Below are 26,482 nucleotides of genomic sequence, written 5' to 3' on the forward strand. Positions count from 1 at the left end.
ATTTGGTTGTATTACCTGAATTACTGAAATTTTTAGTGATGGATTTTCAGAGGAATCGAATATGTTTCCCTAAAGTGTTTACCACAAGTAAAAGTTGTTCAAAAGTGAGACAGTATTTAGTATCACTATCACTAATCAGCATCTATGGTCATTACCTGTGACATCATTTAGTATCCATTGATGCAAATACTTGAGAAACATTTCCCGAGTGACACTAGACCACAGGCCTGAAAGGACTCCCTTCTCCCCAGTTCTGGACCAGTAGGACGTGCTTCAGACTTCTCCAACAAACCCTCATAAGGAATGACTGGATGAGACCAAACCTTTGAAAAATAACTTCAAGCTTAGCCTCAGTGTGTTATCAGTGCTTCAATATACAACATTTTGTCAAGATCAGTGACATGTGGATACCAATGGTTTTTTCAAACACTGAGTGCCAGGATTTTCTGGTAAATACTGATTTTCACACAACAAACTAACTAAACATAACACAATTTTAGGAGATGACCATATCAATGTAATTCATCCAAATTACAAAAATGGCAACACTTAAAATCATGTGCAATTATCTCACCATTTCATAAGACTTCTCTTTAAACCTCTACAAACTTTCCCAGAGTAAAAAAGATTTCTCAAAAACCTCACAATAACACTAAACTACAAAATTCACTCCGGAAATACAGAGGGTTATTTTCCAAATTTTTGCTTTAAGATTTTTTTTTTTTAATGTGTGAAAACATATAGCAAGGAGTGTGTTGAGAGAAGTGAGGGTAAAAAAGAGCTTCTGGTTGACGGATTCAACGTCTGAAAATACCTCAATAATGTAGAGAAAAAAACTTCAAAAGCAAGAACGTATTATAAGGAGAAGGCTTTCAGCAAGATGGACAGGTGAGAGTTCTTGCATCAGTCGCATCCACAGGAGAGACGTCTTGAAGAACGCTAGCTCGTAGGATCTTCTGTAAGATGGAGCTAGCTACACCCAATGATTCATCTCTTACTAGAACAATGTCATAAGAGACCATGTACTTGTAAAAGCTCATCCACCCTATCATTTAGGTACCAATTTTCAGAATGTGATCAACATTGTCTTTAAATCCTTTGAGCACGCCACTGTCACCAGGATCATTAAAAAAAAAAAAAATCCATGAAGTTGTGATGTTTGGCTTGATAGATCACCCCCTCTGCTATGTGACCAATACCAGCTGAAAATATGAACACAGGGGATACCATATTGTTGGAGTTTATCAAAGAAATTCTCACACCCTTCCTTGAGCATAACATCAGATCCTACCACAATTTCTTGAAATTTAGCTTTTGGTAACACCTGCTCAACAAGCAAACCATGTGACTCAGTATATACCATCCTAACATATAGGGGAACTTCTCTTCTACGGCAAGAAGAGGATCGATTTCAACAGCCTAGCATTTTTCCTTTAGTTGCAGCAACTTTTCCCAACATTCATTTGTGACCAGCTTACTGTTGTCAATGACATAATAACATGTTGGGCATCTTTTCCCTTCATAGGAAAATCTACTCGGTGTCATATCAAAGTCTGTTGTTATTATCTGAAGCTTGGCAGCTCCTCCCTTAATGAAACCATGGGTCATTTCTTCCACTCATGCAGTGGTCTTGATCTGAACCAAACGTCTCTGGAATTCTTGCATCATTTTCACATGTACAGCAGAATCGTGATGAGGCATTTCTTGGGTATCCAGTTTTTTTTTTAATTTTTAATTTTATTAAGATTTTATTTTTAAGTAATCTTTTTTTGTATATTCTTTTATTGGAGTTCTATTTGCCAACATATAGTATAACACCCAGTGCTCATCCCATCAAGTGTTATTCAGTCTTCTTTTGAGCACTCTGAGTTCTTCCGTCCTTGAATTTGTCCTAGAATAATAGCATAGGTGGTAAGCAATACCCAGAGATGCAGGACTTGCATGTAGACATCTTCATGATCTTGGTCTTCCACTTTGTTTTCCTCTTCAAGGTACATAGGTACTGGGACAGCAACCACCCTCCCACCACACAGTGACACCTACCACCACACCCACCCTCACCAGGGCCCCCTGGCCCATAAATGGGCTGTCCTGTACCTCCCAGCCAAAACAAAAAACAAAATAGAAAAAAACCTCAAGGACATTTTAAATGGCCCAGGTATTATAATTCTCAGATCACTCAGAAGCAAAATGATAAAAATGTAATAATATAAGATCCAAGGACATTACTTAACATTGAAGAGAAATAAGTTCTAGACATGGAAATTTTAGTTATAATCTCTCTATGGGAGGATACCTCAGACTGAGAGCCAATGGCCCTAGGTTCTAGTCCCTTCCATACCAATGCATTTTCCCTACTTCTCAACTCCATGCCTGAAATAATCAAAGAACCCAGCAATTTCAATAAGGTTTTGCTGTGAATATGATCTCACCAATGCGTCATAAGTCCCCAAAAGCTAAGCAATCTATACAGGGTTGGCTTCATGGACATGCCACCTATGCACTCAGGTATACAGATTAGAAAGGCCTGAAGTTGGTTTAATGCTGTCACTATCTTGAAATTCTTAACAATTTAATAAGGGCCCCGTATTTTCATTTTGTATTAGGCCTCGCAAATTATGTAACTGATCCTAACTATAAAAAGCAAAACTGACACGAGGATTTTGAGTTACTTTTTTTTACATATAGTCACTTGTGTCATGCATTTGACAAAAAAACAACCAAATTTATCTTGAGACACCTCAAATAAGAAACTACATCTAGAAAAATCGGCAAGTTGGACTCATCTAGTATGTAGGGACTCTGGTAAGATAAGCATGTTGCAAGGCCAATTCATTGGTTTCAGAGTTTGGAACTTTATACTCCAGATAAAATAGGGTAAAGAGAAAACTAGAAAGACTCTTTGTTCATGTGATCAACTGTCTTTGTATGGGAGCGTATATTTCAACTTGGATTTCTCTGAATTTTCATTTTAATCTTTGGTGAGTTATTTATATATTAATGTATTTGTTCATTCGGTAACTGTCTGATGAGTACCAACTACGTGCCAGGCATTGTGCTCAATGCTAGGGAGAAAATACAAAGTCAAACAAAAATAAAACAAGAAAACGGTCTTCTTCTACATGAAAGTTAAATCACCAAATCAGTCTCCCGGGGCATTTTTAATCTATGAATCTAGAGGAACAGTATATATATATATATATATATATATATATATATATATATATACCAGCTTTTTCACTAGCAAAATAATAGAAGTGTAGCTTCTAAAATGTCAGATTCTACTGCTTACTAATGAAAGTTGGCTTTAAGCAATGTGTGCAATAGCCAAACGGTGAGAGGAGCCTCTGTCCTTCGACAGATGAATAGATAAAGAAAAGGTGTCTATACACACAATGGGATATGACTCAGCCATCAGGAAAGATGAATACCCACCATTTGCTTCGATGTGGTTGGAGCTGGAGGGTATGATGCTGAGTGACATAAGTCAATCGGAGGACAAACATATGGTCTCACTCATATGTGGAATATAAGAAACAGTGAAAGGGATTATAAGGGATGGAGGGGAACTGAGTGGGAAAAATGAGAGGGAGACAAACCGTGAGAGACTCCTAACTCTGGGAAACAAACACAGGGTTGCAGAAGGGGAGGGGATGGGGTGACTGGGTGACCGGCACTGAGGGGGGCACTTGATGGGATGAGCACTGGGTGTTATACTACATGTTGGCAAATTGAATTTAAACAATATATATTTTATATATATACATAAATAATTAAATATATATTTTATATGTATATATGAAAGTTGGCTTTTAAAAAAGTACCTAAAGTGTGTGAAAGGCATCCAGTAAATGGTTAGCATTGCTCCTAAGCGAAACCATGTCACCACTCTTCAACTCCTAGAAATGGCCTGTGCCATCATGGCCAGTCTCTGAGCTGGCTTCTAGCCAGTGCGTCCCTGGGGCCAGCAGGGGCCAGGGCAGCAGTGTCTCTCATAAGTAGGTAAAAAGCATTTGGCTTGAATCTCAATTGCTGAGTCTTTCTGCAAGATGGCAAATACATAACCCAAGTGCTTTGGAGCGGAGCTGATTTTAAACAAGTGAACCTTCTCGTAATCGTGGTCCAAACAAAACCCAGTCAGTTCCCCGCAGCGTTTCTTCATCCTCATGGTGTAACTATGGCTCTTTGGTTCTGGAAAAGTACCTCTGTGCATTAGCCATAACACAAAGCAGCAGATACCTAATACCTATTTCCATATCAGCTTCTAGGCTGAGGAAGTGACAACTGGTTGGAATTAAGCTGAACCTGGAAACATGTCCAGGGGCTCATTTTTATTTGAGGTCACAAAATCAACAAGTGCCATTTTTCTGAGCTGCGTAAAGGGGAGCAAGGTAAAGGTATCAAATGGCACTTGTTCTTGGACGTGAAGGAGGGGTCGTACCCGACAGCTTGGCACGGGTGAATTAGGTCCCTGCAAAGCATTTGGAGGCTTTTATTTCTCCCCTCAGCGAAAATGTGTTATTTTATGTGCCCAGACTATCACCTCTTCTCTTGCTTTTTGTTTTAATTTTTATTATTTTTTTTTTATCTTTTAGAGAACATGTATTTCTGGTGAGAACTGTCAATTTATCATCCCACAATCGCACCCCACAGTTGAACATATGGCCAGTATGAGCCAATCAAAATCTTCCTTAGGGTTTCCCACAGGATTTAGAGGGAAAGACCTTTCTTCTCTCTCTAGGCTGCAAGAATATAAGATCTTGGATTCCAGAGCCTTGTGGAGTCAGACAGTTGAAGGGAAGAGGGCTACCAGCAGAGAGAGACGCAGAACTGAGAGATGATGAGGGAGCCTGATGTGCCTGTTCCTGGACCTGATCACCCAGGGGCCAGCCCCTCCTCTGCTCCATCGTCCCAGCACATAAGCTATGCCATCTCTTTTTACCTACGACTTTGCTTATGCAAGTCCACAGTGGCTCTGATACTTTCATGGAAAAGAGTCCTAAGCAATTCACTCCCTCCTCGAAAGTCTGCACATCTACAACGTGAGTGACCTCAAACAAATCCAAATACCAACCAAGAGGATGAGAGAGAACCAGATTCTCATACTCAAGGAAGCCTGCCTCCAGCCAGTTAGTCTCCTTAAAGTTTGTCAGACTCACAGTACTAACTTTAGGAAAGCCATTTATTTAGAACCTAATGTTCTTTACTGTGCAAAGTGCATCTGTCGACCATGGTCTATGTGCTGGCATTTGGACAGGAGAGGATGAGGCATGCGGAGAGGAGGCAGGGCATAACCAAGAACCCTGCTCGAGCCCAGAACTTTGTCATACAACAAAATGAAGGTGTCCCTAGGTCCATGAGCTTTCATTTATATTGGTTCCCTTCAACAACTGGCTCCAGGCATTAAGACTCATGCTTCTGGGTACCTGGGGGGTTCAGCGGTGGAGCATCTGCCTGTGGCTCAGGGTGTGACCCCTGGGTCCCAGGACCGAGTCCCACATTGGCTCCCTGCAGGGTGCCTGCTTCTCCCTCTGCCTGTGTCTCTGCCTGTGTCTCTGTGTCTCTCATGAATAAATAAAATATCTTTTTAAAAAAGACTCATGTTTCTGCAAATCATTACCTTCCACCCAATGGTAGAGGCCAGATTAAATGAACGTCCTTCTTGCTCAAAAGAATTCCAAAGTCAAGTTACCAATCTGCTCCTCCATACTGCCCATTGGGTGTCCTCTTCCCATTCCACCCACACTGTCATTTGCGTTCCTCTACTACTCAGTCATTTATCCATTCTATGACTATTTCTGAGTGTCTCCATGGGCTTGCCATTATGATTTAAAACATGAGTCTTCCCTAACGCTCTCTTGTTACTCCAGACAAAAATGAACAAACTCTAGGTGGAGTGGAAAGTAAACATCAGGGTCAACGAAGCAAAGGGGAAAACCCACTGCCATCACTCATCAAAAATTGGGAGCTGAGGAAACAATATTCTGACACAAAATGTCCCTAAGTGTCTCCTGGAAGCAGTATTGGTGACCTAATAAATATTGAAAATTTCTATTAATTCCCCCAATGGGGAAAGGAAGGAACTTAAGTGGAGTTCTCTCATCTTTTCCTCTTTTGAGGAAAAATAGTTGCTGGGGAAATAATGTGAGGTGAATAAACAGGGCTGGCTCTCTTTGATGGGTGCAAAGACTCTAGAACTCTGCATGGATTAGGGAAAATATTCCAAAGCCCAAGGGTGTCTACCCAATGAAAGAGAATACACCTCTACTAGATACAGTGTAGAGTAAAGGAGAATGAGTCAAAACAATGCATTTTTGATATATCAGTACTAAAAAAAGAATCTGAATCAAGCTCCCTCTGTTGGACATAAGTGAGATGAAAACATACAGTGGGGTGACCATGCAGATGTATTACTAAGAGGAAAGCAATGAAAGGGGGCAACACGGCAGGCAAGAGAGAACCCAGTTTGCCCAAAAACATAACCATGGAGGAGAAGAAGAGTTCCCCATGAGCACCTCAATCTATATAATAATTTCATAGGCTTGTTAATGCAATAAGACAAGATGAAAGATATCCCAGGAAATGCGGAGGAGAAGGCCGAGATTAAAAGAGTAAGAGGAAAATACATAAGAATGACTAAGATAACCCAGAATGAAGACAAGTTTTTGGTTTCCCTTAGGCACACAATTCAATATATGGAAGAGAAAAAAAAAATCATTCAAAGATTACTTAGAAGAAAAAGTTCTTCTTACAAAGAAGAAAAGCTGGAGTTTTAAAAACAGACACCACAGTGTGGATATACCTGGTTTTCCACCTAATATCCATTTCTCTTCCTCCTTCCCAAGAATAGAAAGTTCTCACTTAGACATTCCCTCGTCCTGCACAGGACTCCTTCGTTTGGGGATGCTGACCCCGGGACCCAAGCAAAGAGCAGGCTCAGATTGGTTTAAAGCAATCTAGTAAATTCTATTTCCATGGCTACAGATACTGATTCAGACTGACCCCGTGAACTCCACGAGTCAAACAAGGTAAATTTGAAGATTCTTGCTTAAAATATGGAAGAAAAATGACTCTGTAATCCAGGGAATATGAACTCTAGAGAGAACTTTGGGGAATATTGCTTATAGTGAGACCTACTACGTGTGTGCGTAGATACTACAGTGCAGCAATACTTCCATTTCGCTTCCCTTTCTCTTTTGACCAATTTAGGAAAAACTAAATCTTTATGCTTCAAAGTCTTTCTGGAACTTGTTAGGAATCCAACATCCAGGAAACTGGGGAAAGCCCTGGGCAGGAGGCAGCACCCTGGAGGCCTCCATCACAAGGACGCCTGGGCAGGTGTGCAGGGCAGGCACATGGGGAATAGGTGTGGAAGCTGCAGGGCCCAGCGGGGCAGGTGCCAGGTGAGCAGCCCAGGGCTGGAGAAAGCCTGCCAGGGGGGCCCCGGAACCGGGAAGCAAGGGCCTCGCCCTCCCCCAGTGACTGCCAGGACCTCTACGGACAAAGCCTTAGGACCAGCCAGCAAAAGGCAAACCCTGAAAGGGCCCCGGTGAATCTTCAAGGAACATCTAAAAGAATAGATTTGAGGCAAAAGACGAGAAATTGATAACCAAGAAAAACTTAGCATTGTTCTGTGCATTTATTTTTTTGTTGTTTTTGTTTAAGTTTTATGTTCTGTGCATTTAAAAAAATTTTACATATACGTGATTTCATGTCACAATTACTGTTTTTCTAAGGCTCTTTTTTTTCTTTTTACTCATTTTTTAAAGGCTTTATCCATGCTATGATAGGTAAATATAGCTCAATTTCTGTTATGCAATACTAAGTTATTAGGAGGCTATAGGTTCCAGATATTTCCCTAGCGAACTGCTCTTTATATCTACCATTGCATCACCTTCCTGATGATTTTTCTTATTCATTTTGTCTGAATAGCAATATTACTAATATTTTGTGTTTGTGAGAGTGTATGCTGTGGTTTTAGTATTTATTATTAGACATTAGTGTATCTTTCCCATGCTTTTGCTTGCAAAGCTGTGCCATGTATTTCTACTTTTCTTTAAACTGCCTACACCTAGAGATTTTAAATGCGACATGAGAATTTCTGCCTTTAAGGTAAACTCATAATATTTTCATTTATTGAGAGTACTGATGCATTTGAATTCACTTGTACTATTCGATTTTGTGTTCTGTGTTTACTTTCCTTTGCTATTTGACATCTAATTGGGACTTTACTGGTTTCTCCTTCCCTGCTTCTTATTAGACGCTTTGCTCCGGCCAAACATTACAGTGCTTTACAACAACCTCACCTTTCATTTAATTGTAGAACGGTAAACTCTAACTTGTTAAATCCTTCCAAATTAGTCACTAAGTATGATATAATTAGTCCAAATTATAATTTATAATTTGTAAAATGCTTATTTTATATTTATCCATGATTATGATTTTATCATTGCTCTGGCATCTAAAACTGTGGTCCTTTTCTTTCTGAAAAAATATCCTTTAATAAGTTCTTTCAGCAAGAGCCTGTGTTTGGTGACATTTCTCACTGTTTGTGTGGAAAAATTCTTTATCTTGCTTCTTAAAAATGAGAAAGCCACGCATAGAACTGTAGATTGCTTTTCTTACTCAGACTTTGAAGACAGTATTCCATTGCGCTCCAGCTATCCCTGCCGTAAGTCTGCTGTCAGGCTAAGCATTCCTCAAAAGAGAATGTCTGTTTTCCTTAATTGTCCCAGGGTAATTACTACACGGCGTCCTATTAGTTTCAGGTGTACAATTCAACAATATATTCAATATTTACACATGATTTACTGCTTTAATCCCCTCAGCTCCATCATCTAACCCCCAACCACCTCTCCTCTGGCAGCCACCAGTTTGTTCTCCATATTTAAGAGCCTGTTCTTCTGTTTGCCTCTTTTTTAATCTTTTCATTTTGTTTCTTAAATTCTGCATACGAGAGACGTCACATGGTATCTGTCCTTCCCTGGCAAACTTATTTCACTGTGCATTGTACCCTCTGAATCCACCCACGTTGTTGCAAAAGGGGAGATCTCCTTCTTTCTGATGGTGGAGGGGCTCCTTGTCCATCGTATGTGTATATGTATACACCACCTCTTCTTTATCTCATCTACCCATGGACACGCAAGCTGCTTCCATAACCTGGCTACCGTAAATAATGCTGCAAAAAAAAAAAAAAAAACACAGAAGTGCATATATTTTTTCAAATTAGCGTTTTCATATTCTTTAAATAAATACCAATCCAACAGAATTATTGGATCCCATGGTAATTCTATTTTTAATTTTTGGGGGAATCCCACCCCGTTTGCCACAGTGGCTGTACCACTTTGCATTCCCACCAACAGTACACAAGGGTTCCTTTTTCTCCACATCCTTGCCAGCACCTGTTTCTTGTGTTTTCAACTGTAGCCCTTCTGACACGGCAAAAGTGAAATCTCATTATGGTTTTGATTTGCATTTCTCTGATGGTTTATTCATGTTGAGCATCTTTTCATGCGTCTATTGCCATCTTTGTGTCTAATTTAGAAAAATGATCCTATCTTCTGTTCATTTTTAACTTGATTAATTTTTTGGTGTTGGTATTTTTTAAATAACTTCCTTACATATTTCAGATTTCGACCTCTTATCAGATTATGAGTATCTTCTTCCGTTCAATAATTTGTCTTCTTTTTTCGTTGATGGTTTCCTTTGCCCTGCAGAAGCTTTTTATTTTGTGTATTCCCAATCGTTAAATTTTGCTTTTGTTTCCATTGCCAAAGGAGACAAGCCTAGAAATATGTTGCTATAGCTAATATGTCAGAGAAATTGCTGCCTGTGCTCTGGTCTAAGATTTTTATGGTTTCATCTCACATTTAGGTCTTTAACTCATCTAGAGCCTATTTTTGTGTATGGTATAGGATAGACTATTTTTTCCCAGCACTGTTTCCTGAAGACACTGCCTTTTTCCTCATTGCATATTCTTGTCTTCTTTATTAAAAAAAATGACCATATAATTGTGGGGTTTTTTCTGGGCTTTCTGTTCTGTTCCGCTGATCTACTGTGTCTATTTTTATGCCACTATCATACTATGTTAATTACTATAGCTTTGTATAATATCTTGAAATCTGGGACTATGATATTTCCAGTTTTGTTCTCCTTTTTCAGGATTGCTTTGGCTAGAGTTCTTTGTGGTTCCACACAAGTATTACAATTATTTGTTCTAGTTCTATAAAAAATGCTGTTGGGGGATCCCTGGGTGGCGCAGCGGTTTAGCGCTTGCCTTTGGCCCAGGGCGCAATCCTGGAGACCCGGGATCGAATCCCACGTCAGGCTCCCGGTGCATGGAGCCTGCTTCTCCCTCTGCCTGTGTCTCTGCCCCTCTCTCTCTCTGTGACTATCATAAATTAAAAAAAAAATGCTGTTGGTATTTTAATAGTGATTGCATTAAATCTGTAGATTGCATTGGGTGGTATGGACATTTTAAAAATATTTGTTTTCCCAATCCATGAACATGGAATATCTTTCCAACTCTTTGTTTCATCTTCAATTGCTTTCAAGAATATTTTATAGATTTCAGAGTATAGATCTTTCACTTTCTTATTAAGTTTATTCGTAGGTATTTTATTATTTTTGGTGCATTTGTAAATGGGATTTTTAATATTTTTTGCTACTTCTTATTAATGTATAGAAATGCAACAGATTTCTGTACATTGATTTAGTATCCTGCAACCTTACTGGATCCATTTATCAGTCCTAGCAGTTTTTCAGTTGAGACTTCAGGGTTTTCTACATATAGTATCATGTCATCTGCAAATAGTGAAAGTTTTAGTTCTGAATAACTTGGATTCCTTTTCTTTCTTGTCTGCTTGCTGTGGCTAGGACTTCCAGTACTGTTTGAATAAAAGTGGTAAGCACATCTTTGCTTGTTCCTGATCTCAGGAAAAAAGCTCTCAGGTTTTCACCATGAAGTATGATATTAGCTATAGGTTGTTCATATAGAGCCTTTATTATGTGGATATGTGTTCCTTCTAGACCTACTTTGTTGGTTTTTCTCATGAATGGACATCATGCTTTGCCAAATGCTTTTTCTGCACCTACTGAAATGATCATATGGTTCTTATCTTTCTGTTATTGATGTGATGTATCTCATTGATTGGTTTGCTAATATTGAACCACCTTTGTGTTCCAGGAGTAACTCCCACTTAATTGTGGAGAATGACTTTTTTTTTAAACATATTGTTGGATTTGGTGTGCCAATGTTTTGTTAAGAATTTTTGTAGCTATGTTCATCAGAGACACTGGCCTGTGGTTCTCCTTTTTTATAGAGTCCTTTAGCTGGTCTTGGTATCAGGGTAAATGCTGGCCTCATAGAATGAATTTGGAAGCTTCCCTTCTCTTCTGTTTTTAAAAATAGTTTCAGAAAAATAGGCATTAACTCTTTTTTAAATGTTTGGTAGAATTCAGTTGTGAAGCCATATGGACCAGGACTTTTGTTAGGAATTTTCTGTTTACTGATTCAATAACATTGCTGGTCATGGGTCTCTTCAAATTTTCTATTTCTTTCTGATACAGTTTTATGAGATTATATGATTCTAGCAGTTTCTCCATTTCTTCTAGGTTGTCCAACTTGTTGGCATATAATTTTTCATGATCATTTTCTTACAATCCTTTGTATTTCTATGGTGTTGGTTATTTCTCTTTCATTTCTGAGTCTCTTTTTTTCTTTATTCATCTGGCTAGAGGTTTATCAATCTTGTTGATCTTTTTCAAAGAACCAGCTTCCAGTTTCAATGATCTGGGGGTTTATTTTTTTAGTTTTTATTTCATTTATTTCTGCTTAGATCTTTATCATTTCCTTCCTCCTAGTTTTGGATTTTGTTTGTTCTTTTTCTGGCTCCTTTAGGTATAAGGTTAGGTTATTTGGGATTTTTCTTGTTTGTTAAGGTAGGCCTGTATTGCTATAAACTTCCCTTTTAGAACCACTTTGGCTTCATCCTAAAGATTTTGGATCATTGTATTTTCATTTGTCTCCTCATATTTTTTTTATTTCCTCTTTGATTTCTTGGTTGAACCATTCATTACTCAGTAGCATGTTATTTAACCTTCATGATTTGTGTTCTTGCCATGTTTTCTGTGGTTGATTTCTAGTTTCAGAGCATTTTGGTTGGAAAAGATGCATGGTATCACTTCAATCTTTTTCATTTGTTGAGATTTGTTTTGTGGCCTAACATGTGATCTATTCTGGAGAATGTTCCATTTGCTTTTGAAAAGAATATGTAGTTCACAGTTTTAGGATGGAATGTTCTGAATATATCTGTTAGATCCATCTGATCCAATGTGCATTCAAAGCCATTGTTTCCTTGTTGATTTTTGGTTTGGATTTTTCATCCATTGATGTAAGTGGTGCATTAAAGTCTCCTACTATTATCATATCAGTATCAATCACTTCCTTAATGTTCATTATTAGCTGATTTATGTATTCGGGTGCTCCCATATTGGGTGCATAAATATTTTCAATTTTTATCTTTCTGTTGAATTGTTTCCTTCATGTTTAGGTGTGTCCTTGTCTCTCATTAGTCTTTCTTTTAAAAATCTATTTTGCCCAATACAAGTATAGTTACTCCCGCTTTCTTTTCACTTATATTTTCATGGTAAATGCTTTTCCAGCCTTTCACTTTCAATCTACATGTGTCTTCAGGTCCAAAATGAATCTCTTTTTAGGCACCATATAGATGGGTCTTGCTTTTTTATCCATTCCACTACCCCATGTCTTTTAGTCCATTTAGTCCATTTAGTCCATTACATCAAATACATTGATATGATTGTATTTATTGTTTTGTTACTTTTTTAAAATAGTTGTTCTCTGTTCTTTTGCTCTCTTCTCTCAGTTTGTTGGCTTTTCCTTAATGATACACTTGGGTTCTTTTCTCTTTATTGTTTGCATATCCGTTACCAGTTTTTGATTTGTGGTGACCATTAGGTTTATACATAACATCTCATGCACGGATCAGTCTATATTAAGTTGTCACTTCAATTTGAGCCCATTCTAAAAGCACTACATTTTTACTCCTCCCCACTCCATGTTTTAGGTATATGGTGACATACCTCACATCCTTTTGTGAATCCCTTGCCTAATTTTTATAGATATACTTAATTTTACTGCTTTTGTGCTTCCTACTTTTCTTTCTCTTATGGTCTTTCTTTCCACTCAAGTTGTCCCTTTTAATATTTCTTGTAAGATTTGTTTAGTGGTCATAAATTCCTTTAACTTTTATTTGGGAAACTTTATCCAATGTGTCATTCAAAGCCATTGAACTCAAAGCCATCCTTATCTCTTCTATACAAGCCTTGCTGGATAGAGTATTCTTGGTTGCAGATTTCTCTCTTTCAGTGCTTTGAATGTATCAAGCCACTCTCTTCTGGCCTGCAAAATTTCTTCTAAAACATCAGCTGATAGCCTTATGGGGTTTTCCTTGTATGTAACTGTTTTTTCTTGATGCTTTAAAAATCCTCTTTATCACTACTTTTTGACATTTTAATTACTATGTATCTTGGTGTGGACCTCCTTAAGTTGATTCTGTTGGAGGCTTTATGTACCTTCTGCATCTGGATTTGTTTCCTTCCCTAAATTTGGGAAGTTTCTAGATATTATTTCTAGGTGACAATTTATCTTACATGTCCATAATTAAGATATTATCTTTGTCCTACGTGTTCTAAAGTTTCATTACAATGTACCTACATATTGATATGTCTTTAGATTTCACAAGGATTCAGCCAATGTAGTTGTGTGCTGGTGTCTCTTCACCCAGCACACAGGAGCCAGTTATGTACATCTCTTCGCAGCTCCACACTCAGTGAAGTAACCTGAAATCAGTCATGACAACAATATTTATAGCACAGGAGTCAGCAAACACTACAAGTCAGGGTTACTTTTTATCTCAGCCTGCTGGTTTTTTAATATTTACCAGTACATTAGTACATGGTTCTTCAAATCAAGAGCTGGCAGGTTTTTAAAATCAATTTTGGAAAATTCTAAGCCATTATTGCTTCAAGAATTTCCTCTTCTCTATTCTTTCTTATTTGTCTTCTGTATATCTCAAACTCTTTTTTTCCATCTCTATATCTCTCCTCTGTTGCATCTTAGGTAATTTTCTCACTTCTGCCTCCCAATTTAGTAATTCTTCAGCTGTATATAATCTGGTATTTAACTCATTCACAGGTATATCAATGACATGTCTATATTTCTAGAAGCTCTGTTTGTTCTTCAAATTTATTTCTTCAGTGTGTTGCTCTCTTATGATTTCCAGTTCTTATATCTTTAACCATTTGAAGCCTAATTATTTTATAGTCTTTTTTCAGATTGCTCTATAACCTCAAGTTCATGGGAATAGTTTTCCTACTTAGAGTGTCTGCTGATTCTCTCACATGATAGATCATTTCCCCATGGAATTTATAAGTTTTCCTTGTTTCCTCTCCTTTCCTCTACCCTCAGAAAACCTGTGGCACTCTGGGTGTAAAAGTTTTATTACAGAATCATTTTACTTTTGCATTTGGTCTGCAATTACTTTTGATGTTAGTTTTCCAGCTTGGACATTCTCAACATTAAACTGGTAAATTCCAACCTCACAAGATTTTTGGTAGCCAAAGGCTTTAATTCCTCTCGTATTTCCCATCCAGAGTTTCAAAAGTAACACATTTTCTAGTCATATTACCTGAACCAGTGAATAGGTTTTTACCAGTCTCCTTTTGCCACAGTAGCAGCCTTTTCTTTCCAGAACCCCTGCTTGAAAGAAGGATGTCTGTTCCAGCTCCATGCCTCACTCAGGCTTGATGCTGTATTTTCCATATTTACATGGGCATTAAAATCTTAGCCTCTAATCCTCTTATCCACTCTAATATCTTCCCAAACCATCACAGCATCTGCTCCTAAATTTACTGCTCAAACCTAAAGCTGCTTTTATTTCTGCCAAAAATAATCTTTCAACCTAATTTATATATTTATATTTTATTTTTGTACATTATATTTAGTATATCTATGTTTTATAACTGTGGAGTTGAAAGGTGTGTGTAGTTTATATCAATTCAGCTGACCTTGCTACCAGAATCAGAACACTTTTTAAAAAACATATTTCTTTTCATCTATATTTGTGCATAGAAAAAAGCTCACCATGTTCACCTAGTGGTAATGACTTATTTCCAGAGGTTTGGATTCATGGAGGGTTTTGGGGTTTTTTTTTTTTTTCAACTTTTTTTTGTATGTGTGTAAATTGCTTGGATATTTCAGTAACTACATAGTCTCATTTTTAACTTAAAAAAGTAGTGATAGAATAAATGCTAGTGTCTTCCATGTCTTTTGTACAAAGACCAATCTCCTTAGCATGCTATTCAAGGACTTTCATGATCTGACTTCATTCTGTCTAGACCCATTTCTCACTAGTCTCCCCATATTCTCTAACGTTTGGCTCACTGGACAACCTACCACTTCCCACACACATCTCTTCTGTCACATTCTCATGACTTCACTGAGGTTCCTCCCTCAGTAGAAATCTCAGCATGTCCTCACATTCCCAGCAGGTCCCAGTATTACTTAACCTTTAAGACCACTTCTTAAAATCTCTTCATAACCCTTTACTTCCTCTTTTAGTCTCCCCACTGTCCTTAATATACAACATTTTCCATCCTGAATCACATTTATTTGTCTGTCTGTTACCTCCATTAGAGAAGGACAAGAACTATGTCTAATATTTTTATGCCTCATTTATTCAGTGAATGAGTTCATGAATAAATAAACGAAATGAATGTTCACAACTTGCTGAGTTAAAAGCATGCTTCTTGAGGATTTCACACTGGGTGGGCTGCAGGTTCGTTTGAGATACCAAAAAATTTTTTTGTCTCTCTTATGTCCTCTGGGTGCTAGTCAGTTGGGATGTTCCAGTAGCCCTGGATGGCTGTGGAGAAGTCCTTAGGGAAAGAATAGCCAATGGTATTCTGTGATGCCTTACACATGAACTGCCTTCGTTGTCATAGCAGTTTCACAAACAACATTCATTCCATTGAATCTATTGAAGTAAATGGTACCCAGTTTGTAAATGAAAAAGCTTATGTTTAGAGCATTGGTCACTTAACCAAAGATTCAGGGAAACAACTTTGACATAGATCTTCTGTTGCCCAGTGCAGTGATTTGTGTTCTTTTACCATCTACAACTCTGTAGGAATTCCTAGTCCCACTGTAGTAAGAGTTACAATGCCAGCTATGATGGTGAAAAAGCCAGGCTTGTGTCTACACTGCAATGCCAGCTTTCCCCCTGAACTGCTGGGTGCCTTCACGCCATGCCTCTGGCCTTCCTGGTTGTTAATGTGCAGCTTCATTATCTTCATCTCCAAAGTGAAGAGGTAATAACCTCTCAGGTCCTTACTCTTGACTGCTTCAGGGCCTGAGTCTCTGCAAAAATTTACTGAAGGAACTATGCCTAATTCAAGTTCTAGACTTTTCCTCACCACCTTTTCTAGACTTTTTTCTGACCTAGGCTTAGCACCAGCTCCTGGAGTGCTGCCATTAGGAATCTGAATCTTTTGACCCAACTACATCCATGCTCTGTTCTTTTTACCATGATTCCTTTTTGACCTTAGAATGTACCTTCTTTTTTTAGAGGCCAAAGGGAGCAGTTATGTAACTGAGAACAGCTATACTTAACCAAAAATTGCAATAGCAATTTAAGACAGCCCACAAAAAAGAAAACTAAATCCACCAAGCATGGTGTGTAAACCTAACACAGACATGGCTCGCCTGCTTTCTATTTCCCCTGCCTCCTCACACACCAATTCTTTCGTTAAAGCTTTATTATTTCATTATTCGGCACATTTTCAACAAAGACAAAACGATCTGCTCCAATTGCCCAACTGAAAAAGGGACTTTTTAACTGAGATTTTTTTTCCTTCTTGTTTCAATTTCATCACATTTTAACACCTTGCAGGTCATTATAAGGGGTAGAAAGCGAGCCTTTTTTCTTAAGGAATCAAAGGACAGTTAATGTTATGAGATAGTCAGAATGCTATACCCTGAATGAGGTAGAGGAACTAATATCCATCACTTAGAATTACTTGCAATGCTTCCATTAGTGTAAAATGAATGTGTTAAATCAAAATGCTACTAAAAGGCAAAATGGGGAGAGAAAATCCACATGCACTTATTTGCAGTCTTCATCTAAGATGAACTGGAGCTGACTGGGTTCAATTCTGAATAATTGTTTTATAATTGTATTGGATATTAAAAAAATAGTGGAGCTCTTTTGTCACTAAAGAAAATAAAACATGTACCTGCTATCAGAGCAGAGAGTAAGCACAGCCATAGTGAAAGTTCGTACAGCTGACAAATAAAAATCTCACCAGGGCTGACTAGTTGGAGTTGACCTATAAATATGGCATGGATACAAAGAAGGAAAGTTGAGTAAAACTGCTCAGTTTGTTTTACTTTTCTGGTGAAATGACCATTTGTTTCCAAATAGTCCCAAAGCTCATGTCTTTAACGGCCATTACTCCACTGTACTGGCATGCTGCTGAGGGCTCTGCTTATTCCCTAATTATTGAAAAAGAGCTGCTGGAATTCATTAAGAAATTATAAGTAATATCCCAAGTACCTCAAAACCAAGTTTGGCAATATCCTTAAATCTTGCATCAATGGAAGACTCCCTTGGTTTGCTCTGAAACAGACGAGAATTCAACAATACTGAAACCACCTAAGCCAAAGATGAGGCAGCCAGTTATTTTCCAGTAATTGTCATTCCCATGACTTCTTTTTAAAGTCCTTCAAAAAGGCACATAGGAACAAATCAAATCGTTTTTAACAGCGGACACCAATCAACAAATCTACCATTTAAACTACAAATTATGCTCAGCTAATTAATATGATAGAAGTAAGCCACTTGGATATTAAAAAAAAAATCACGAACACTATTTTGAGTTGCTATGGAAAATAAAATGTTAAGTAGAGAAGTCACATTTAAGACCAAGAGATTCTTAACTTTTTTTCACCATTAATTTAACTACTTACTAATCCAAGGCAAATTCTATACCAGCAAGCATTGTTACAACAAATATTTCACTCTGGCAAAATATTTCTTGGCACTGGCTGAAGCCCAGAAAAACTCACTGTCAAATTCCAATAGGATTTTAGTTTGAATACTTCTAATTGATTATAATAGACTTTGACATCATTCTATCCCATTTTCCATCCTTGAGAGTTGATTTTTTTCAGGCAATATAAAGAACTGTTTTTCTTATATAATTTTTCCTGTCATCTATTGAGTCTTTGATATGCCTTAGGCATGACTACTTTATGTACATCATCTTAATTATCTCAACAATTCTCTGTACAGAAACTATTATAATCCCTGAGTACACAGGATTATATTCAGAAAGAACTGAGATACAGGGAAATTAAACATTTTGCCCTCAGTCACACAGCTGGTAAATGATGGAATACACATTTCATCTCAGACAATCTGCTTCAAAACCCATCCTTTCCATATATTTGTTACCCAGCCCCCTCCACCATCTCACACACAGTTTTCCTCTATTCCAGCATCTCAGATCAGTTACAATTTTATTGTTATTTAAGACTGTAATCCACAATTTACATCCAGGATAAGCTTTCTTCTGTAGACAATAATCAGATTCGTCAATACACAAGAGGGAAGCATGCATACATACATGTGCACGCACATGCGCACACACACATTCTACCTGCTTTATCTATGGGAGTTGGAGGAGACAGAGAAATATAAAAAATAATTGAAGATCCAGACCCAGTGCAACAGATGCTATTCAACAGAGATGAATGCAAGCCCCTACAGTTTGGTCAGACACTCTGTTAGAGCTTATTATCTTCCCTGCAGTCGTGCAGTGCCTGACACATAGTGATGCTTAATAAATGTTTATAGAATGACTAAGGGAGGAAGTAAGTGAGTGGTGAGTAAGTGACACTAACAGGTAGGGCAGATCTGGCTCCACGTATAGGAAAAAGAGCCAGTGGTCCTCACTGATGGTAAGGTTAACGTGAGTAAGTGAACTGACGTGGCCACCAGCAGCTGTGAGGCAATACAGCCTATTTATAGAAGCTTCTATCTCAGGCATGGCGGTACAAGCCCTGACCTCCTTTGTTGCCCAGTGCTGTGGGCACGTGGATGAGAAGCTCAGGATAGAGTGTGGGTGAAAGTAAAAGAATCAGAGAAGTCCTGCCATAGGAAAAGAAGACTCAGGGAAACCTGGTTTTCAAACATTGCAGGGCTGTCCAGGAAAAGGGATTAGTCTCATGATACACAATCTGAAGGTACTGAGCTAGGAACCACAGCTCCGTGGAAGACACAGGAAGCTAAATTTGGATTCAAAGTTCAAAGAGACGCTTTCCATGTCTTGCAGGGGTTGTGACTTCCTGCTTCCTTACCACCTCCCAATCCAGAGCATCTTGTAAAGTCCAGAACTAAGTTGCAACTTCTCGGAGAAGCTTCCTTCCCTTTAGTGGCTCTTTCCTTCTACCAACTTCACAATCTCCTCTAAACAACAGTACTGTCTGGGCTCCTTCCCTTGGTCACTCATTGCTCTGATAAATGCTAGAAATATAAAGATGAGTAAGACTAGGCTATCACCCTCAGGGTATAGTCCTGAGGGAGACAAAGAAAACAAGATGACAACATAACTGGTGCAACAGAACTGTGCACTGAATATTGTTGGTTCACAGAAGACAAACATCCAGATAAATCTGAAGAATCAGAGAAAATTTCCCAGGAAGCTAAGGTTTGCCTTTTCTTTCCCTGAGCTGAATATAAAGAAAGTTAGGAAACTGGGTAAAAAAGAAAGAATGCTCCAAGCACATAGGACAACTAAGGATCCAAAAGAATGTATCCTAGGTGACTAGGGAATACCAATGCCAGTTAGAAACTTGGCCAAGCAAGGATCTTATTTCTTTAATATTTGCGCTCCCCTGGTCCACACTTCCCAATACATTCCCAATACATTTTTGACAATATTTGCCAATAAATAATTGCTTATTTAACTAGAATAAATACAAGGAAAAAAGGATCATGATGTTCTCTGATCCTCATATTTAGATTAATAAGAACATGGTCAGAAGAGTCAGTTGGTGGTTGGCTGAGGATCACCATTTATAAAAATCTGGGTAGTTGTGTGGCAGAATGAGAACATCTGGAATCGGACTAATCTGGTTTGAAGGCCAGTCTTGTGACCACATAAACATCACATTACTTTTGAGCCTCAAATTTCTCATCTGAAGGCAGAGATACTAGTACCTACCTCACAGGCCTGTTTTGTAGCATTGTTTGGTTTAAGATTTTATTTATTTATTTATTTTAGAGTGGAAGAGAGCAAGTGTGCAATAGCACAAGTGGGGTAGAGGGGTAAGAGGAGAGGGAGAAACAGACTCCTCGCTGAGCAGGGAGCCCAACACAGGGTCCAATCCCAGGACCCTGAGATCATGACCTGAACTGAAGGCAGATGCCTAACCGACTGAGCTACCCAGGTGCCCCCATTTTGTAGTTTAAATGAGATAATAAAAGTAAAGCCCAAGAAGGCTGTTAATACTAAATGACATGTAAGTCATAGATCTAATGAAGAGTCAGAGGAGTATATTTGAATTAAAAATTAAGGAATAGGAGAAATTCTCAATTTTGTGAGGATTGTCTTGGGCCAAACTGACATCCATTTTTACCTAACGAAGAAAAAATGGTTTATGAATTACTGAACCTTGTTAGTACATGAGGCTCCGACTCGTTGGCTGGCTCAGTTAGCAGTACAAATTTACCATTCCCCACAACTAGGATGTGTTGCTGACCTTACTAACCTTTGATTGGGTGCCTTTATCATACACCGTATGGAGAAATTCAACTTTTCAAAGAAGCAGCCATCATCATTTCTTCCATAATCAAACAAGTTAGAAAGTCTTAACTAAAACTGGCGATTTCCTTAAAATTATTAAAGAAGGTAAGATGCCAAGAAAAGCAGACTCTAAATGGCCTTGTCCATATGGTAACAGTATTTAAGTATGGGAAAGGGCAAATGATGAAAGAGAAAGTCCACCAGCAATGTTCACATGATGCTCAATGATGGTGGTCAGTCAAGAACCAGAGGTCTGCTTGAGCAGGGGGCATTTGTTCAGAAACCTGCAGATAGCACGCATAGTTTTCAGTCTGGGATGCCCATCCCATAACATGTCTTAAATTAGCCAGACATGGTAAGTATCATGGAATTCCACATGAGCAATCCCAAAACAAAAGCCTTTCATTTAACTATTTTTCTTTTCAGATGATGTCTTGTATTTAATAAAGTTAAAATGGACCTTGTGATATGTGACTGAGACCCTTCTCGTGTCATCCCTGCTCAAGCTTTGGTTTCAAATAACTCTTTCCACGACCTGTTTTACCTATGTGCTTGTCCATCTTGCCGTACCCCCCAGGTAAATTAAACAGACTTCCATTTTAAACATACTTTAATCTTTGTTGAGTTATATGTATTCACTAAACCAGAATGCTTTTCTCATCTAAAGCTGCTAACTTTGTTTGATCTAACCCAGACCGGGGCACCTACATCATGAAAGTTTCCCACATTTAGCCATCCCATCACCCACCAGAACAATCCCAGTCCAGCCATTCCTCCTCCACACTCTGGGAGTTAAGTCATCTGGTTACATTTCACTTGATGATATGTGTCTGTTTGTCTCCTCTAATGGCTTGTAAGGCCTTGGGGGTCAAGCTCATGTCTAATCTTTGCTGCATACATCTGTACACTACTGAATACATCATTACTGTACATTACTCTAATCCAATGGGGACTCAATAAAAACTTGTTGACTGACTGATTTAGCACGGGGACGATTATTACGTAAGCCACTTTGGTAAATAAATTTCAAATAATGACCAGCTCACACAAATGTTTTACTAGCTTACCCTCCCCATGGAATTAATATAAAGAATGAAAATCAGCAGTCATTTCTACTTGCCCAACATTAAATGTTAACTCGCCCCAAGAGAGTAGCTATTTTCAAGCCTAATTTCAAGTCAAAATGTGTAAAATGGTTGTCATTCTTGGTGACATGCTGGGAAGATTCAAGAACTAAGGTATCAAATCAGTCACTTCCACAGGTTATTAATCTCGACCCTGAACATCATTATTTCTAGCATATCACTAATAATTCTAGCAATTTATTTGAGTTCATGTTTATTCAATAAAAGGGACTTATTCCCAAGGATATTCTAACAAGAAATTTTATTGGTATTACTTTATAATTTTATACTTGATTGGAATAAAATTAGAAACCTTGGTTTGATTTTTGTTATTCTTTAATAATTCAGTTCATTCAATATAAAGGAATGTAGGCATAAAAAGAGTTACCTACCTACTTATATATCTGAGGCACAAAAAAAATTTAGAAACAAATTTTAAAAATACATTTAATGCATAGTATCTCTCTTTTCCTTCCCCTTTTATTTTCCCTTCTTGGAAGTCTGGGATAAAGGGGGAGCAGGGCAATTTTCCATGTGTTTTCTGTCCAAGTTATTTTAGCATTCTGAGGTGAAATAGGACAGAGGACAATTGACATGGCTCACAGTTCAAGGGCAATAACTAGCAGATGAGTGGAGTCAATTCTAGTTTTATGATAGATACAATTTTCTTATCTAGAATGATTTTGAAACATTTTCAAGATTTTAGTTCTTATCTATAGGTGGTTTAAACATGTTTAAACAGTTCATCAATTGGTATTATAACAAACATCAAGTTAAGGGAAAGCGTTTTAAAGGTACTAACATAGTTGAGAATTACGATAAAGTGCTACACTGATTATATGTAGCTTATTTTGGAATGTGCATGAGAAGAATGATTCGCCTATCTTCTGCATGCTGTGAAAATATTCACCTGCTTGTGGTGTTCTGATATCTGTTCAGCAAATAAGAGTTTCAGTTGCATGAAACGCTTGCAACATGTCAGAACCCAGAAGGTTTCTTCAAGTCAGGTGCAGCCTGATTCATGGTGACAGCTTCTCTGAAGTTACATCCTCTAAGAAGCAATAACTGTCATTTGGGGGCCTTCCGGGTGAAAAGGCACAACAGAACCAAAGAGCTAGAAGGTACTATCCACACAGCAAAAGAAATGCTCGAGGTCTCCAGGGCAATGAAGTGAGTACTTCAAAGTACATTTGACTTTAAAGCTGATCTATTTTCTCCCCTTATTTCTTGGGCAAATATCAGCAAACACAAGAGAGTGTCTTCAAATTTGAGCCACATAGAGAAAAACTTCACATTCAACACTTCAGACTTTCAAACTCTCTGTGTATATATATAAATGGAAATAATTAGACTCTGGATCAGAAAAAACAAATCATGACAGAACAAAGAAAGAGCATGATCTAATATCAGAATAAATTTAATAAATGTCATTAAGTGAGATGATTGGTGATGAGTGAAGGTCATGCCCAGTTTACTTTTCACAGCTGACAGATCAAAGTTGTTCCTTCATTTGGGATAAAGACTGAATGCAGTTAGTTTGGCCTTGGAAAATCCTTTCACATAATATGAGGTCTCTCTACGGTCTCCTATTTCTAAGGCACACAAATGGTCAGAAACAAGTGTCAGAGAGTCAAGGTAGAACAGGAAAAAAAAAAATGAAAGGGTACATCTCAATTTAAATGACCTTTTTGAAATCCAGGATTAAATAGCATGAGAATGCAGTTGCAGCAGAGTATGACACACCCGTGAACATCACATGGTGCAGAGACACAGAAAAAGATAAATAAGACTATGTCACAGAATGATGGACTTAAGCAGGCATTAAGGGGACATTGTCCTTGACCACCCATCTGCTTCAGGAGCCCTCCGCCCTACCAGGTCACCATCTAGCCCACGGTTAGAAAGTCTCCATTGATGGGGGATGGGGACCTCTCCAGTCCTGCTGTAGCCATCCATGCATAGCTCTAACAGAAAGTCCTCTCTCCATGACTAGAAGTCTAGCTTCACCCGTCCTGTCCTATTGTTACCCCTAAAGACCAAACAGAACAAAATCTTTTTTACCACCTAACATTCCTCATCTATCTGAAGATAGTTCTCTCATCCCCAACATCACCATCTCCAAGTCTTCTCAATCCCTTAAATTTTCTTCATAGAATCTTGGTCCAATACTCTTTAATATTCTGCTGAGGCTCTGTGATTGCACAATTTGCCTATATCCTTCTAAAAATATAGACCTGAATACAGAATTCCAGAGACAAAGTTGACCTCATCTGTCTTGTTCTACATGCTCCTGATCCCCTTAATCCAACCAAGATCTGATCGGTGCTATTGGTAGCTGCAATAGTCACTCTTCATCCATGGGGTAAATATTCCAAAACCCCCAGTAGAGGCCTAAAACTGCAGATAGTGCCAAACCCTATATATACTGCTTTCCCTATTCATACATACCTATGATAAAGTTTAATTTATAAGAAAGGTACAAAAAGAGATTAAAAATTAATAAAATAGAACAATTGTAACAGTATAGTAATAAAAGTTCCATGGCTGTGGTGGTGTCTTTCTCAAAATATCTGGAGCACATTTGACCATGGGGAACTGAAACTGTAGAAAATAAAACCATGGATAAGGGAGATTACTGTACTATCATTTGAGTGACAGTTTTCCAGTCTGTGATAACTAATAATTAGTACTTTATATTTAGAAATTGCTTTCATCTTTATATCTCATTTAAACCTGACAGCAATCTGTAATAAAGATGTTATTTTCACCATTTTCAGATGAAGAAACTACAATTTACAGGGGTTAGGTCAATTTTTCCTGAACCACATAAATAAGCTACAAAGTTAGGACCCAAACCCAGGTCCTCTGACCATAAACCATGTACCTTTGTGACTATATGACTCTACTTTAGAGCCTCTGACGATGCCTCAGTGATATAATGATAGATTATTGTCAAAGGCAAAACCTCCAGAAATTAGTTTCCTGCCCTGCCAGTGTGAGAACCACATCCTAGGATAGAATGAGGGCAACATGACATGCTAAGTCATGCTGCCTCTTTTTCAAAATGGTCACAAACCATCCTTTTAATTATTTATTCTAGATTCTTGCCTGTATTTGACTTCAAACTCAGGGGCCTGTTTGTGGTATTATTCTTTGATTTTTTTTTTTAAGTCAAGACTATGTTTTCAATATTTCAACCTTTCCTTTCCTGCACTCCAAAATCACTAAAAGATCACCAACTCCTACTCAAATTCTTTTAAAATTCAGATCTCATTTTGTGATCTATTTGCTATTAGTTAAAGCTTTAAAACATCCATAAAAGTAATTACTTGCTTCATGCCTCAATCAAAGACAACAATTTAAGTTTCTTTTAAAATGGCAGGATGCCTGGGTGGCTCAGTGGTTAAACATCTGCCTTTGGCTCAGATCGTGACCCCAGGGTCCTAGGATCGAATTCCGCATCGGGTTCCCTATAGGGAGCTTGCTTCTCCCTCTGCCTATGTCTCTGCCTCCCTCCCTGTGTCTCTCATGAATAAATAAATAAAATCTTTAAAAAAATAAATTTATTTTAAAAATTTGAAAAGACTAGGCTAAGAACAGAGTGCTGGGACCTCTGTGACTTTTCTCTAACTCAAGAGCAGGGCCGGACTCCCTAGTTGGTATATCAGAATCTACATTGTGGGAAGTTGGAGAATGTGTAGGGCTGAAAAAGAATTTTACATACTATAATTTTATATTGAAAAAATATTGATCTCCCATTACAAACAGTAAGAACTTCAGGAGTTTTCAAGTTTACTCATGAGGACCAAGGATTTTGAAAATTTAAGACATCTTGCCTGAGTTAATAATATTCTACTCATCAAGATCCTTGAATATAACTGGGTAGCTAGCTAAAAATCCAGTTTATAATTTCTTTCCTTGTTAATACAATTTCATTAGGGACTTTGCCACATGTTTCACCCAAGTCCAGGTACTCTACTGCCTTTCTCTCATCTTCATTCCTTCTTTAAACACCTTCTTCATTTAGTTTCCAGGAAACCATATCCCTTTGGGTTTTCCTCTCACATTTCTGGCTACCTCTTGCCCAGTTCCTCTTCAATTCTTTGACATCTGAATTTTGAAGCATCCCAGAACTCAGTCCTTGTATCTCTTCTCTTTTCTAGCCACACCTACTCCTAAATTATCTCCTCCAGACTTACAGCATCAGCGTGCTATTGCCTGTAGCCCGACTCTCCCCTGAACACCAAGTCTAGATATCTGTCTATGTGACGACATCTCTGTTGGAATATCTAAAGATTCCCAGACTTAATGTACTGAGATTCTGGTAACTGCCCTACCTCCGTCATCACTGTAAACTAGCTCTTTCTGCAGTCTCCCCAACTTAAGACGTGAAAACTCATTCTTCAAGAAATGAAAACGCCATTCTTCCATTCCCTCAGGCTAAAAATTTGATTTTTTAAAAATCAGAATTC

The 26,482-nt window shown here is 38.1% G+C and overlaps 1 pseudogene; it reads right to left on the bottom strand.

Moving 5' to 3' along the window:
• Positions 1-1,125: 1,125 nt before the first annotated feature.
• On the bottom strand, positions 1,126-2,079 carry LOC121498588 (annotated as a pseudogene).
• Positions 2,080-26,482: the final 24,403 nt, after the last annotated feature.

The sequence above is a fragment of the Vulpes lagopus genome, chromosome 9 (assembly GCF_018345385.1).
Source record: "Vulpes lagopus strain Blue_001 chromosome 9, ASM1834538v1, whole genome shotgun sequence".
NCBI lineage: Eukaryota > Metazoa > Chordata > Mammalia > Carnivora > Canidae > Vulpes > Vulpes lagopus.